Raw genomic sequence first — 14,495 nt, 5'->3', positions numbered from 1 at the left:
AGATGGCGGCGTAGCGGTCGTAGGACATCGCCGAGGGGAGGAACATCTCTGAACTACCAAACAGGACAACCGAGAACACCTGGGGGGCACGGCCCAGGAAGGAGATGGATCTACAGTCGGTCAGGGAGTCGTAGATGGACTTGGGGACGGTGACGGAGATGTAGCAGAGGTCGAGGACGGACAGGTTCCTGAGGAAGAAGTACATGGGGGTGTGGAGGCGCCGGTCGAGGGCGGTGACAGCGACGATGAGGAGGTTCCCCGTTAGGGCCGCCAGGTAGACCAGGAGGAACAGCGCGGCGTGGACCAGCTGCAGCTCCCGGACCTCCGAGAATCCCAGCAGGAGGAATTCCCTCACCGTGGAGATGTTGGGCATTTTTGGAAAGCAGCATGGACTTTCTGCAGTGGATGAAGGAAGAGCCAAATTCACAGTCCATCGATGGGAAGAGTGAAGAAACTGACAAGACATTTGTTGGCGATTCTCTATGGAAAGGAGACAGTTATTGAATTCAAAATGATCTTGGAGTTTCATATCCAGCAGGGATAAGGAAAGATCCAGATTTTCACAGTACTTTGGTCGATTGAAAGGGAATCCCTGAGATCGTCCCCCACCTCAGCCACCCCAACAGAGTGGGCAGACACGTTCCCTACCCACATCGAGTTCACAGTCTGGAGGAAGATCTTTTTCTATCTTTGTCTTCAACCCTCCCCGCTGCCTGAACTTGTTTGCTGCTTACACTCCCCGATACTTTGTGTACGCACACACACACACACACTCACACCCCTCTTCTAGCGCAGGGAACCTGATTGCGGCAGCTCCCGTAAAGTGGAAAATGAATGCGTTCAGTAATATTTATGAAGCGCTTACTGTGTGCAGAGAACTGTACTGAATGCTAGGGAGAGTACTCTAGAATAATAAACAGACACAGTCCCTGCCCACAGTGAGCATACAGTCTTGTTTTTACTCACGATCGACTTTCCCGTTTCCACCCGAGCCTGGAACTCCCTCTCTTATCAGCGCAAAATCAGAGAGAGCACAGTTCTTTCTGAATTCTTTACTGCTAAAATCCCCCCCGCCTCCAACCAGCTTCCCCAGTTCATTTCCCAGCCCTCTAAACCCACTTCCCTTAACTCAAGAGCGAATCGACTCAAGTCCATCTTCATTTAGTGGAAAAAGGATGGGCCCAGGAGTTCTCTTCTTGACTCTGAGCTCCTTGACGGGAGCATACACATCTCCCAGCTCTGTTCCACTGTACTCTCCCAAGCGTAGCTTAGTGAGAATCAGAGGACTTGGGTCCTAATCCTCCCTCAGTGGGACCTTGGGCAAGTCGCTTCACTTCTCTGGGCCTCAGCTTCCTCATCTGTAGAATTGCATGCAATAATTGCATCTTCATCTTCCCATTCATTTCTTTTCTTCTAGAAGGGGCAGGGAATGTGTCTGTTATGGTGTGATAAAGTTGATAGAGCACTTCCGCTCTGCCTTCCAACGTGCCTACGTCTCCCTCATCCTAAAAAGATCCTCTCTTGACCCCGATGCCCCTTCCAGTTATCGCCCTATCTCCTTCCTACCCTTCCTTTCCAAACTCCCAAAGCGAGTCATCAGCACTCGCTGCCTCGAATTCCCCAACTCCAACTCTCTCCTGGGCCCCCTCCAATCTGGCTTCTGTCCTCTCCACTCCACCGAAACTGCCCTCTCAAAGGTCACCAATGACCTCCTTCTTGCCATATCCAACGGCTCCTACTCTTTCCTAATCCTCCTCGACCCCTCAGCTGCCTTCGACACTGTGGCCCACCCCCTTCTCCTCAACACGCTATCCGACCTTGGCTTCACAGACTCCATCCTCTCCTGGTTCTCCTCTTATCTCTCTGGCCATTCATTCTCACTCTCCTTCGCGGGCTCCTCCTCCTCCCCCTCCCACCCCCTAACTGTAGGGGTTCCTCCAGTGTCAGTTCTCTGTCCCCTTCTGTTCTCCATCTATACTCACTCCCTCAGTGAACTCATTTGCTCCCACGGCTTCAACTATCATCCCTACGCAGATGTTACCCAAATCTACATCTCCACCCCTGCTCTCTCTCCCTCCCTTCAGGCTCGCATCTGCCTCCTGCCTTCAGGACATCTCCATCTGGATGTCTGCCCTCCATCCAAAACTCAGCATGTCCAAGATTGAGCTCCTTATCTTCCCTCCCAATCCCTGTCCTCTCCCTGACTTTCCCTTCACTGTTCATGGCACTACCATCCTTCCCGTCTCACACGTCCACAACCTGGGTGTCATCCTCGACTCCGCTCTCTCGTTCACCCCTCTCATCCAATCCCTCACCACAACCTGCCGGTCTCACCTCTGCAACATCGCCAAGATCCGCCCTTTCCTCTCCATCCAAACCGCTACCCTGTTCGTTCAGTCTCTCATCCTATCCTGACTGGATGACTGCATCGGCCTCCTCTCCGATCTCCCATCCTCCTGACTCTCCCCACCTCAGTCCATACTTCACGCCGCTGCCCGGATCATCTTTGTGCAGAAACGCTCTGGGCATGTTACTCCCCTCCTCAAAAATCTCCAGTGGCTACCAATCAACCCACGCATCAGGCAGAAACTCCTCACCCTCGGCTTCAAGGCTGTCCATCACCTCGCCCCCTCCTGCCTCACCTCCCTTCTCTCCTTCTCCAGCCCAGCCCGCACCCTCCACTCCTCTGCCGCTAACCTCCTCACTGGACCTCGTTCTTGCCTGTCCCGCCGTCAACCCCCGGCCCACATCCTACCTCTGGCCTGGAACGCCCCCCACTCCTCGCATCTGCCAAACAAGCTCTCTTCCCCTGTTCAAAGACCTACTGAGAGCTCACCTCCTCCAGGAGGCCTTCCCAGCCTGAGTCCCCCCTTTTCCTCTGCCCCTCCTCCCCCCTCTGCTCTACCCCCTTCCCTTTCCCATAGCACTTGTGTATATTTGTACATATTTATTACTCGATTTATTTTATTAATGATGCGTATATACATATATATAATTCTATTTATCTGTTTTGATGCTATTGATGCCTGTCTACTTGTTTTGTTTTGTGGTCTGTCTCCCCCTTCTAGACCGTGAGCCCGTTTTTGAGTAGGGATTGTCTCTATCTGTTGTCGAATTGTACATTCCGATCGCTCGGTACAGTGCTCTTCACACAGTAAGTACTCAATAAATATGATTGAATGAATGAATTAGAACCCAGGTCCTCTTGACTCCGGGCCCGTGCTCTTTCCATTAAGCAACACTGCTTCCAACTTAGTGAAATTGTGACTCTGACCCTGGTTATCCCAGTTCCCTATTGCAATTTCCCGCAACTTTCCCCTGCTCCTCTCCGGACTCACCGGGCCCGTCCCGGGCTGGGGAGAGTCGAACCCTGCTGAGAGAGAGGCTCACTCCATCTCGTCGGTCCGGGACCCTGGCATTAGTGACAGGAAGGTCTGGGCGAGGGGTGAGGGCTGTCAGGATCCTCCCTCCCCCTCCCAGCTCTCCGGCTGGCTGCGCCGTCCCCTCAGACGGCGGCCGGGTTATTTTCTGGGGGGATTCCCCATGGGGCGACGGGACCGGCACTCCGCTGAGACGGCAAACCATCCGGGAATCTCGGAAGGCCGGGATCGTGGGCTCCCCGCGGTCCCGGCCCCCACGACCTAAATAACTGCCCATTCCCATGTGGTTCCCACTCTGGTACTCTTTCCTGGGACATCAACAGACTAATCATCATTCCCTTTCTGTGATTAATAATAGCATTCTGGTTAAGCTATGAGGTTTGGAGCTTCATGCCATGCCAGGGCTTGGGACCATCTGAAATCTGCAGCAGTCCAACTTAGACATTCCCTTCTAGCCTGGAAGGTCATCATGGGCAGGAAATGTGGCTACCAACCCTGTTGTACCGTCATATCGTACTCTCCCAGGCGCTTCACTACCAAGGTCTGCACATAGTAAGCGCTCAATAAGTATGACTGATTGATTGATGCACATTATTTTCCCCTACTGAATTCTCATCTGCAGTCTCCATTCCTCCCAAGCTCACCCTCTCACTGTGCCTCGTTCCCAACTTCCCCGACTCAGACCCCTACCTCACCACCTTTCCCCTGCTTGGAATTCCCTCTCCCTTCATATCCATGAGCCCTCGGAGCTTCCCATCTTCCACACTCCTTCCCGAAACTCTGTGAAATCCATGGGACCTTCCCCGATTCATTTTTTCATAATGGTACATGGTAAATGTTTCCCATTTTCTAGGGACGACTCTAAGCATTAATGTCCCCACAATCTAGTCAAGGTGGACCAGTCCCTATCCCGCATAGGACTTCCAGTCTTAATCCCCCTTTTACAGATGAGGAAGTTGAGGTAAGAAGTGAAATGACTTGCCCAAAGTCACATGGCAGACAAGCGGTGGAAGCAGAATTAGAACGTAGGCCCTCTGATGCCCAGGTCCATGCTCTATCAACTGGGCTATGCTGCTGCCCTGTGCTTCCTTGTCTCAGGGTGCTTAATTGTCTCCGTCTGGGCCTGTGTAAAAAGCCCCCCACCCCATCCTTAATAAGAATGGTAACAATAATAATAATCGTGGTATTTGATAAGCGTTTATTATGTGCTGGAGTGGATACAAGCCAATTGGGTCAGACATGTCCCTGTCCCACACAGGCTCACAGTCTCAACCCCCATTTTACAGCTGAGGGAACTGAGGCCCAGAGATGTGAAGAGACTTGCCCGAGGTCACACGGCAGACAAGTAGCAGAACCGGGATTAGAACCCACGACCTCTGACTCCCAAGCCCGGGCTCTGGATGGATGAATGGATTGATGGATGGATGGATGGATGGATGAATGGATGGATAGATGAATGGTTGGAAGGATGGATGGATGGAAGGAAGGAAAGATGGATTGCTGAGAGAGGATGGATTTGACAAGACAGCTGGAGCTGCAGTCGTCCTTTCTTCCCTTCTCCCGTACCATCTCCCATTTTCCAACTTTCATTCCCACCCCCAGAGTCATTCTAAAGAGGGTATCGTTACATTTTCATAGTCATTACTAATAATGATATCATTATCATATTTATTAAGAAGTCTTGTGCCTAAATCGGTCCGCTTGCTGGAGTAGAAACAAAAGAATCGGTTCGGACACAATTTCTGTCCCACAGGGGCTCAGGGTGTAAGAGGAAGAGAGATCGTAGGGATGTTACATCACTGACCCTAGGTCCCTTCTCCCTTGTGACCCTCCGATTTTCTGATTCATAACCGCCAAGAGGGATCTTAAAATTCATAGAATTACTGTGATCATCAATAGTAGTATCGACATTATCATTATTGAATTTATTAAGAATTTCCTTACAAAAAGACTGCCAAGTGTCAGAGTAGAAACAAATGAATCATATCGGAGACGTTTCCTGACCTGCGGGGGCTCAGATTGAAAGACAAAGAGAGAGCGCATATTGAATGCCGATTTTACAGCGAGACCCAGAGGGGTTACGGAGCTGAACCAATGTGATACAGCATGTCCGTGGCAGAACCGGGCAGACAGTTCTAATCTCATGACGCCCACCAAATGCTCATTCCACTCAACCATGGTGTCGCCCAAACAATCACTTGTCAGTCATTCATTCATTCATCAGTCATATTTATCGAGTGCTTACCACGAGCAGAGCACCGTACTAAGCATTTGGAAAGTACTATTCAGAATAAAGAGAGACAATCCGTGCCCACATCGGGCTTACAGTCACACCCGGCTTGTCAGCTTCCAACCCAGACATTGTCAAATCCTCAGACGCCGGACTTTGTCTTTGGAAAGCTCTTTATATGGCTACCCCCACGGTCAGAATCCTGATGAGGAACGGAATAGTCAGCAAAAGGAAACAGATGTTTTGTCCTTTAGAAGAGGGAGGAGGAGTCTCCCCTTTAGGACTCTCCCCAGGGCGGCCTTCATGTCCCGGTTCCTCAGGCTGTAGATGAGGGGGTTCAGGGCGGGGGGCATCATGGTGTAGGATATGGATAACAAGAGGTCCAGGGTCGAGGGGGAGTCTGACACGGGCTTGACGTTGGTGAAAGATCCGGTCAAGAGGAAGACGATGACGACGGCTAGGTGAGGCACGCAGGTGGAGATGGCTTTGGCCCGGCTCTCTTCGGCCGGCATCCTCAGGACGTCCCGGAAAATGTGCATGTACGAGACGATGATGGAGACCAAGCAGATGACAACTACAGCTACCCCACAGGTGACGGTCACGTCGACGACAACGTTGTCCTCGGAGCAGGAGATCTTCAGCAGGGTGGGGATGTCACAGAAGAACTGCTGGATGATGTTGGACCCGCAGAAGCTCAGGGAGAAAGTCGAAGCTGAATACAACACCCCAAAAAGCACCCCGGTGAGCCAGGAGGCGGCCACCATCATTCCACAGGCCGTGTCGGTCATGATGAGCTCATAACGCAGGGGGAGGCAGATGGCGGCGTAGCGGTCGTAGGACATCGCCGTGAGGAGTAATATCTCTGAACCACCAAACAGGACCACCGAGAACACCTGGGTGGCACAGCCCAGGAGGGAGATGGCTCTACGATAGGTCAGGGAGATGACGGCAGATTTGGGGACGGTGACGGAGATGTAGCAGCGGTCGATGAGGGACAGGTTCCTGAGGAAGAAGTACTTGGAGGTGCGGAGGCGTCCGTCGAGGGCGGTGACGGCGACGATGAGGAGATTCCCCGTCAGCGCCACAAGGTAGGCCAGGAGGAACAGCATGGCGTGGACCAGCTGCAGCTCCCGGACCTCCGAGAAACCCAGCAGGAGGAATTCCTTCACCCTGGAGATGTTGGGCATTCTCGGGAGGCAGCACTGGCTTTCTGCATGTGATGAGAGAAGAACCAAAGATAGAGTCCATTGATGGGATGAGTGAAGGAATTGACAGGACACTCGCTGGTGATTCTCCATGGAGAGGAGGGAGGTATTGAATTCAAAATGATCTCTGAGTTCACGGTGGAGGCACTGAACGTTTCTGGGGAATGACTGTCACTGTGATCCCACTGTTGGGTAGGGACTGTCTCTATATGTTGCCAACTTGTACTTCCCAAGCGCTTAGTACAGTGCTCTGTACACAGTAAGCGCTCAATAAATACGATTAATGATGATGATGATGATGAAGGAATAGGACTAAGTCGATTGGTTCTATTTATTGAGGACCCACAGTGGATGTGGTATTAATACATATAATCACTGCCCTCAGGGAGCTTCCATTATATTGGGGGCACCAAGCTTCAAACTGTGTAGAAGCAGGGGGCTATTGGGAAGAACACAGGCCTGGGAATCAGAGGACCTGGCTTCTAATCCCACCTCTACCAGTTCTCTGCTGCAAAGCCATGAGAAAGTGGCTTAATTTCTCTACGCCTCAGTTTTCTCAATAGTAAAAAGAGGATTCGATATCAGTTTTCCCCCCTACTTAGTCTGTGAATCCGTCGTGAGACACAGACTGTGTTCTACCAGATAATCCTGAATCTCCCCCAGCACTTAATACTTTACTTGGAATGTAGTACGCTCTTAATGAGGATCAGGAGTGTTATTTTTGGTTGAGGGGACCAAAGCTGAAATGAATAGCGGATAGTAGAGGTCAGAGAATGTAAAGCTAGTGACTGTTGTGAATTGTTCTCGGTGGTTTTAGAGTCAAATGAGAAGTGCCTTCACACATAAATTCATCCATTTAGTGGCAAAAGAATGGGCCTGGTAGAGAGTAGTACCTAGATTCAAATCCTCTTTTCACTCCTTGTCTGCTGTGTGACCTGGCGCCTGTCGCTTACAGTCTCTGTGCCTCGGTTACCTCATCTGAAAAACGGGGGTTACAACTGTGAGCACCCTATGGGGTATGGACTGTGTCCAACCCGATCAGCTTGTATCCACCCCAGCGCTTAGTACAGTACCTGGCACATAGTGAGCACTTAAAAACACCATAAAACAAACAAACAACAACAACAAAAAACCACGTATAACTCCAAACCGATCCCATTTGCTCACATACCTGCATTCACACTTCTACACACACAAACACAAGTGTACCTCATCATTCATCGAGTCCTTTCCTACAGCATCGCTCAGCCTACATCTCTCCTCTCCTCATCCTCCTCTCATGACAAATTGTGTCTTTTCACAAGCAACAAAGACTCACGATCGGCCTGAGGGCTCCCTGCCCTATGACTGCACTTCACCCCCTTTCTATCGTTCAACTCATCTTCTCAGCTCTCAGAGCAACTTTCTAGTTGTTACTCACGATCGACTCTCCCGTTTCCATCCTAGGCTGGAACTCCCTCTCTTATCAGCTCAAAATCAGAGCGAGCACAGTTCTTTCTGAATTCTTTGCTGTTAAAATCCCCTCCACCTCCAACCAGCTTCCCCGATTCATTTCCCAGCCCTCTAAACCCACTTCACTTAACTCAAGTGTGAATCAACTCAAGTCCATCCTCATTTAGTGGAAAAAGGATGGGCCCAGGAGTTTTCTTGTTGACCACGAGCTCCTGGAAGGGAGCATACACATCTCCCAGCTCTGTTCCATTGTACTCACCCAAGCACAGCTTAGTGGGAGTCAGAGCACTTCGGTTCTAATCCTGCCTCTGTCCCTTTGCTGCTGTGGGACCTTGGGCAAGTCGCTTCACTTCTCTAGGCCTCAGTTTCCTCATCGGTAAAATGGCATGCAAAAATTGCATATTCATCTTTCCACTTATTTTTTTTTCTTCTAGGAAGGGTAGGGACTGTGTCTGCTGTGGTGTGATAAAGTGGATAGTGCACTTCCCCTCTGCCTTTAAACATGCCCATGTCTCCCCCAAACTAGATCTCTTCCCCTGTCCAAAGCCCTGACACCTGTCTATTTGTTTTTTTATGAGGACTCTCTCCCCCTTCTAGACTGTGAGCCCGTTGCTGTATAGGGATTGTCTCTATCTGTTGCCGAATTGTACTTTCCAAGCTCTTAGTACAGTGCTCTATAAATACAATTAAATGAATGAATTAGAACCCAGATCCTCTTGACTCCCGGGCCCGTGCTCTTTCTATTAAGTGACACTGCTTCTAATCTAGAGAAATAACGACTCTGACCCTGATCATCCCAGTTCCTTACTAAAATTTCCCTCAGCTTTCCCCTGCTCCTCTCCGAACTCACCGGGCCCGCCCTGGGCTGTGGAGCGTCGAACTCTGCTGAGAGAGAGGCTCACTCCATCTCGTCGGTCCTGGATGTGGATGGGGATGACAGGAAGGTTTGGGCGAGGGATGGGGGCTGGCAGGATCCTCCCTCCCCGACTCGGCTCTCTGGCTGGCTGCGCCGTCCCCTCAGACGATGGTGGGTTATTTCCTGGGAGATTCCTCGTGGGAGGAAAGACCCGGGGCTCCGCTGAGACGGCTGGCTGCCCGGGAATCTGAGAAGGCCGGGATTGTGCTCTCCCTGCGGTCCCGGCCCTCACAACCTAAATAACTATGCATTCCCATGTGGTTCCCACTCTGTGACTCTGTGACTCCTTCAACAGACAAATCATCATTCCCTTTCGTGATTCATTCATTCATTCATTCATTCATTCACTCAATCATATGTATTGCATGCTTACTGTGTGCAGAGCACTGTACTAAGCGCTAGAAAAGTACGATTAGGCAACAGAGACAATCCCTACACAACAACGGGCTCACAGTCTAGAAGGGGGGGCCAGACAACAAAACAAAACGAGTAGACAGGCGTCAATACCATCTAAATAGATGAATTGAATTACAGATGTATACATATCATTAATAAACTAAATAGACTAATGATAGCATTCTGGTTATGCTCTGAGGTTTGGAGTTTCATCCTACGCCAGGGCTTGGGATCCCTTCTAGACTGTGAGCCCATTGTTGGGCGGGACCGTCTCTATGTGTTGCCAACTTGTACTTCCCAAGCGCTTAGTAGTACAGTGCTCTGCACGCAGTAAGCGCTCAATAAATATGATTGAATGAATGAATAAATACGATAGAATGAATTAATGAATCTGAAATCTGCAGCAATCCAACTTTGACAGTCCCCTCTAGACTGTAAGTTCCTCATGGGCAGGAAATGTGGCAACCAACCCTGTTACATTGTTGTATCGTACTCTCCCAAGCGCTTACTACCAAGGTCTGCACATAGTAAGCACTCAGCAAATAAGATCGACTGATGGATGTGCATTATCTTCCCCTACTGAATTTCTATCTGCATTCTCCATCCCTTCCAAGCTCACCCTCTTACTGTGCCTCGTTCCCAACTCCCCTTATTCAGACCCCTACCTCACCACCTTTCCCCCGCTTGGAATTCCTTCTCCCTTCATATCCACCAGCCCTCGGGGCTTCCCATCTTCCTCACTCCTTCCCGAAACTCTATGAAATCCACGGGACCTTTCCCGATTAATTTTTTCATAATGGTACATGGTAAATGTTTCCTATTTTCTAGGGACCGCTCTAAGCGCTAAAGTCCCTACAAGCTAGTCAGGTTGGACCAGTCCCCATCCCGCATAGGACTTCCAGTCTTAATCCCCCTTTTACAGATGAGGTAGTTGAGGTAAGAAGTGAAATGACTTGCCCAAGGTCACATGGCAGACAAGCGGTGGAGGTGGAATTCGAACCCAGGCCCTCTGACGCCCAGGTCCATGCTCTATCAACTGGGCTATGCTGCTTCCCCGTGCTTCCTTTTCTCGGGGTGCTTAATTGTCTCCATCTGGGCCTGTGTAAAAAGCCCCCCTCCCCATCCTTAATAAGAATAATAACAATAATAATAATCATGGTATTTCATAAGCGTTTATTATGTACCGGAGTGAATAGAAGCCAATTGGGTCAGATGTGTCCCTGTCCCACACGGTCTCACAGTCTCAACCCCCATTTTACAGCCGAGGGAACTGAGGCCCAGAGATGTGAAGAGACTTGCCCGAGGTCACACGGCAGACAAGTAGAAGAACTGGGATTAGAACCTGCGACCTCTGACTCCCAAGCCCGGGCTCTGGATGGATGAATGGATTGATGGATGGATAGATGAATGGTTGGAAGGATGGATGGATGGAAGGAAGGAAAGATGGACTGCTGAGAGAGGATGGATTTGACAAGACAGTTGGAGCTGCAGTCGTCCTTTCTTCCCTTCTCACATGCCATCTCCCATTTTCCAACTTTCATTCCCACCCCCAGAGTCATGCTAAAGAGCGTATCGTTACATTTTCATAGTCACTACTAATAATGATATCATTATCATATTTATTAAGAAGTCGTGTGCCTAAATCGGTCCGCTTGCTGGAGTAGAAACAAAAGAATCAGTTCAGACACAATTTCTGTCCCACAGGGGCTCAGAGTGTAAGAGGAAGAGAGATCGTAGGGATGTTACGTCACTGACCCTATGTCCCTTCTCCCTTGTGACCCTCCGATTTTCTGATTCATAACCGCCAAGAGGGATCTTAAAATTCCTAGAATCACCGTGATCATCAATAGTAGTATCGACATTATCATTATTGAATTTATTAAGAATTTCCTTACAAAAAGACTGCCAAGTGTCAGAGTAGAAACAAACGAATCATATCGGAGACGTTTCCTGACCCGCGGGGGCTCAGACTGAAAGACAAAGAGAGAGCGCATATTGAATGCCGATTTTACAGTGAGACCCAGAGGGGTTCCGTAGATGAACCAAGGTGATACAGCAGGCCCGTGGCAGAACCGGGCTGATATTTCTAATCTCATGACGCCCATCCACACACTCATTCCACTAAACCATGGTGTCGCCCAAACAATCACTTGTCACTCATTCATTCATTCATCAATCATATTTATCGAGTGCTTACCGCGAGCAGAGCACCGTACTAACTGCTTGGAAAGTACCACTCAGAATAAAGAGAGACAATCCCTGCCCACACCGGGCTTACAGTCACACCCATCGTATCAGCCTCCGTCCCAGACGTTGACAAATCCTCAGGCGCTGGACTTCCTCTTTGGACAGCTCTTTATATGGCTACCCCCGCGGTCGGGAAACCTTATGAGGAACGGGAGTCAGCAAAAGGAAAGAGAGGTTTTGTCCCTTAGAAAAGGGAGGAGGAGTCTCCCCTTTAGGACTCTCCCCAGGGCGGCCATCATGTCCCGGTTCCTCAGGCTATAGATGAGGGGATTCAGTGCGGGGACCACCACAGTGTAGGACATGGACAACAGGAGGTCCAGGGTCGAGGGGGAGTCTGACATGGGCTTGACTTGGGTGAAGGTTCCGGTCAAGTGGAAGATGATGACGACGGCGAGGTGAGGCAGGCTGGTGGAGAAGGCTTTGGCCCGGCTCTCTTCGGCCGGCATCCTCAGCACGGCCCGGAAGATGTGCACATACGAGACGACGATGGAAACCAAGCAGAAGACAACTAAAGCTACCCCACTGGTGACACTCACGTCAATGACGACGTGGTCCTCGGAGCAGGAGATCTTCAGCACGCAGGGAATGTCACAGAAGAACTGCTGGATGATGTTGGACTCGCAGAAGCTCAGGGAGAAAGTCGAAGCTGAATACAAGACCGCAACCATCACCCCAGTGAGCCACGAGGCGGCCGCCATCTTTCCAAAGGTCGTGTTGGTCATGATGAGCTCATAACGCAGGGGGAGGTGGATGGCGGAGTAGCGGTCGTAGGACATCGCCGTGAGGAGGAACATCTCTGATCTACCAAACAGGACCACCAAGAAGACCTGGGCGGCAGAGCCCAGGAGGGAGATGGCTCTACGATAGGTCAGGGAGATGACGATAGACTTGGGGACGGTGACGGAGATGTAGCAGAGGTCGAGGACAGACAGGTTCCTGAGGAAGAAGTACATGGGGGTGCAGAGGTGCCGGTCGAGGGCGGTGACGGTGACGATGAGGAGATTCCCCGTCAGGGCCGCCAGGTAGACCGGGAGAAACAACGCGGCGTGGACCAGCTGCAGCTCCCGGACTTCCGAGAAACCCAGCAGGAGGAATTCCTTCACCGTGGAGACGTTGGGCATTTTGGGGAGGCAGCACTGACTTTCTGCATGTGATGAGAGAAGAGCCAAAGTTAGAGTCCATTGATGGGGTGAGTGAAGGAATTGACAGGACACTCGCTGGTGATTCTCCATGGAGAGGAGGGCGTTATTCAATTCAAAATGATCTCTGAGTTCACGGTGGAGGCACGGAACGTTTCTGGGGAATGATGTCGACTCCCTGCACAGGATGAGGGAAGACTTCAATTCAGAGACGTTCATGTTGGGGGTGAAGGAATAGGACTAAGTCAATCAGTTCTATTTATTGAGGACCTACAGAGAACGTGGTATTAATACATATAATCACTGCCCCCAGGGAGCTTCCATTCCATTGGAGACACAAAGCTTTGAACTGTGTAGAAGCAGGGGGCTATTGGGAAGAACACAGACCTGGGAATCAGAGGACCTGGGTTCTAATCCCACCTCTACCAGTTCTCTGCTGCATAGCCATGGGAAGGTGACTTGGAATGTAGTATGCTCTTAATGAGGATCAAGAGTATTATTTTTGGTTGAGGAGACCAAAACTGAAATAAATAGCAGATAGCAGATGTCAGAGAATATAAAGATATGTTCGTGACTGTTGTGAATTGTTCTCGGTGGTTTAAGAGTCAAACGAGAAGCGCCTTCACACATAAATTCATCCATTTAGTGGAGAAAGAATGGGCCTGGTAGAGAGTAATACCTGGATTCTAATCCTGTTTTCGCTCCTTGTCTGCTGTGTGAACTGGGGCCCGTCGCTTACCGACTCTGTGCCTCGGTTACCTCATCTGAAAAATGGGCGTTACAATTCTGAGCATCCTATGGGGCGTGGACTGTGTCCAACCTGATCAGCTTGTATCCACCCCAGTGCGTGGTACAGTACCAGGCACATAATGAGCACTTAAAAACACCATAAAACAAACAAACAACAGCAACAAAAACCACGTGTACTCCAAACCAATCCCATTTGCTCACATATCTGCATTCACACTTGTACACACACAAACAGAAGTATACCTCATCATTCATCGAGTCCTTTCCTATAGCATCACTCAGCCTACATTTCACCCCTCCTCATCCTCCTCTCAAGACAAATTGTGTCTTTTCACAAGGAAAATAAACTCTTAATCGACTTGAGGTTTCTCCGCCCTATGACTGAACTTCACCCCCTTTCCATCGTTCAACTCGTTTTCTAAGCTCTCAAAGCAACTTTCTAGTTGTTACTCACAATCGGCTCTTCCGTTTCCATCCTGGGCTGGAACTCCCTCTCTTATCAGCTCAAAATCAGAGCGAGCACAGTTCTTTCTGAATTCTTTACTGCTAAAATCCCCCCTGCCTCCAACCAGCTTCCCCGATTCATTTCCCAGCCCTCTGAACCCATTTTATCTAACTCAAGCGTGAATCAACTCAGGCCCATCCTCATTTAGTGCAAAAAGGATGGGACCAGTATTTCCCTTCTTGACCGCGAGCTCCTGGAGAGGAGCATACACATCTCCCAGCTCTGTTCCAATGTACTCACCCAAGCATAGTTTAGTGGGAGTCAGAGTTCTTGGG

This window comes from Tachyglossus aculeatus, unplaced genomic scaffold, assembly GCF_015852505.1.
Source record: "Tachyglossus aculeatus isolate mTacAcu1 unplaced genomic scaffold, mTacAcu1.pri scaffold_234_arrow_ctg1, whole genome shotgun sequence".
Lineage (NCBI taxonomy): Eukaryota > Metazoa > Chordata > Mammalia > Monotremata > Tachyglossidae > Tachyglossus > Tachyglossus aculeatus.
The sequence above is the reverse complement of the archived record's forward strand: the minus strand, read 5'-3'. Positions refer to the sequence as shown.